Below are 2,500 nucleotides of genomic sequence, written 5' to 3' on the forward strand. Positions count from 1 at the left end.
CGGCAGCACGGCACGGTACCCGCGCGGTACCCACCCGCAGACAGCCGCAAGCGCGGGGGGAGGCCGGGGGGGGGCGAGGCCCGCGCGCCTCGCCTCCCCCCCTCTCGCCCTCGTCTCTCGGCCCTCGGCGGGGCGCTCTCGACGCCGCCCCGTCTCTCTCGCTCTCTTTCTCCCCGGCCGCCGCGCCGCCGCTCGGCGACGCGGCCCCCGGCGAGGACGAGCTCCGCCCCAGCGGCTCGCTCCGGGAGCGGGGAGCTACGGAGCGCTCCCCGAGTCTGCATTTAGGGGGACGAAGGCCCTCGGGCGCGGCCACGACGGCCACGGCCACGACGACGGGCCTGCGAGGCGACCCCAGCCGCGCCGCCGGGGTGGCAACCCCCGGGCGGCGATTGATCGTCAAGCGACGCTCAGACAGGCGTAGCCCCGGGAGGAACCCGGGGCCGCAAGTGCGTTCGAAGTGTCGATGATCAATGTGTCCTGCAATTCACATTAATTCTCGCAGCTAGCTGCGTTCTTCATCGACGCACGAGCCGAGTGATCCACCGCTAAGAGTTGTCTGGCTTTCGGCACCGAACCCCGCACACGGGCGGAGGGGGCCCCTTTTTTTCTCTCTCGCCGAGGGGGCACGCACGCGGGCCGCCCCCGGCTTCGACCGTACGAGCACACAACGCAACGAACCGAGTGGGGGGGGAAAGAAAAACCATCCGAGAGCGAAACGCCCAACGGAACGCTCCGAAGGTCGGCGGGAAAGGCGGGGGGACCCGCGTCCCCGACCGCCTCCCCCCGCCGCTACGAGCGAGGGGAGACGCCGCCGGCAAACTGTGCCGTCCTCCGGAGGCGGCCCAGGCGCCCGGGCTCGGCCCGGCCTCCGCACGGAGGAGGCACGCGGCGCGCGCCGGACCGCGGGGGGACACGGCGGCCCGCCCGGCCTCGCTGCAACGGGACGACGGGACGCACGCGGCCGGGGGCGCGGCCGTCGGCCCCCGCGCGCGCCGCTCTCCCTTCTCACCGCCGCTCCGCGGACCCGCGGAGCGCCGCCGCGCCACCGCGCGGCCGGCTCGCTCTCTCTCCCCAGCGGCCTTGCCGCGCTCGAGACGGCACACGACGGCCACCGCCCAACCGGCAACGCCCCCCGCGGGACCGCTCCCGCCGGGAAGGGCGAGCGCCCGGCGGACGCGCTCCGCCGCCGGCGCCGGAGGCGGGCGCCGCACCGAGACCCGAGCCGGCGTCGCGAGCGCCCGGAGCCTGCCGGACGGCTGACCCGCCGCCGCAACGGCCGCACTCCCGGGACCGCCGCCGCCTCGCACCGTCACGGAGCCCCTTTTTCCTCGGGCACGCGCGGCCCAGGGGAAGGCGTGCGGCGCCGAGCCGGGGGGGTAGGCGGGGAGGGGGGCAGCGACGCCCACCCTTTTCTCCCCGCTGACCGGGCGGGGAGACCGGGCGGGGAAGCGCCCCCCCCCCCCAACCCCCCACGGCCGCCGCGCGCACGACCTTCCTCCGGGGCTCCGCGAGCGGACGGAGAAAAGGGCGACGGGGAGGCGGCGGGCGGGGCCCGGGCCGGGACCGCCGCCGGCGACGGCGGGCGCCGTCCGGCCGGCCGTCCCCGCTGGCGGGGGACACTCGCCGAGCGGCGCCGCCGCCGCTCGGCACGGGGCCGCCCGCGCTCGGGGACTCTCCGGCGACGGAGGGACCTGCCGAGCGCTCGGCCCCGGGCGGGCGGGCGGTCGCTGAGCCGGGGACGGCCGGCGACCGGCGCCGCCGGCGCGCTCGAGGAGAAGGCCGTCGAGGGGAGAGAGACGGCGCGGCCGCGCCGCGCGCGGCGCCGCACCCCAGAGACCGCAGAGGCGGCCGAGGAAGGAGGAGAGCGCGGCGGGCCCCGGCGGCCGCAACCCCGCAGCTGAGGAAGGGGCGAGAGAGCGCGCGCTCTCTGCCGGCGTCGCCCGTTTCGAGGCGAGCGGGTCGGCCCCCGCGGCCGACCGCGCGCCGCGGCCTCTCCGCCGAGGCCGGGCCGCGGAGAGGGGGGGGCAGGGCGCCCCTCCCCGGCGCGGCGCGACAAACCCCCCGCGCGCGGTAACGCGGCGGGACGACGGCCGCGCGGCCGGTGGCCGCGGGCACCACCGCAGGGGATCACGCGGGAGTAGCTCCCCACCCCTCAATGGAGCCGCGCACCGCCGCCCGGCAACCGCCGCCGCCGCCGCCGCGGCGGAAGGACGCGCCGAGCCGCCCGAGTCTTTAAACCGCCGCCCCGGCTCGGCGGCGGCCCTTTCGCGGCCCCCTCCCCGCAGCGTTTGACGACGCCGAGGAAAAGGAAGCCGGGGGGCCGCCGGAGGCGCGGAGCGCTAGGTACCTGGCCCTGGGGCGAGGGAAACGACCTGCATGGCCCCGCCGGGGTGCCTCCCCCGCTGCCGCCCTCGGGGGAGCGTCCACCGGCGGGGGCGCGCCCGACGTCTGCCGCCACCACCGCGGCGTCCTTCTCGGGGCCCGGGGTTTCCCTCAGTAG

General features: G+C 78.6%; 1 protein-coding gene and 1 non-coding gene across 2 annotated transcripts in view; one reads left to right on the top strand and one right to left on the bottom strand.

The window, feature by feature from the left end:
* The window catches only part of LOC144248693 (uncharacterized), an 18,012-nt gene that overhangs the window by 2,344 nt on the left and 13,168 nt on the right, over positions 1–2,500 (top strand). The gene's annotated exons all lie outside the window — the stretch shown is intronic.
* LOC144248695 (5.8S ribosomal RNA) lies at positions 402–554 on the bottom strand. Its single transcript, XR_013342012.1, has one exon. It is a non-coding gene; the product is annotated as a 5.8S ribosomal RNA (ribosomal RNA).

Source organism: Lonchura striata, unplaced genomic scaffold (genome assembly GCF_046129695.1).
Source record: "Lonchura striata isolate bLonStr1 unplaced genomic scaffold, bLonStr1.mat Scaffold_283, whole genome shotgun sequence".
In the NCBI taxonomy this organism is placed as follows: domain Eukaryota; kingdom Metazoa; phylum Chordata; class Aves; order Passeriformes; family Estrildidae; genus Lonchura; species Lonchura striata.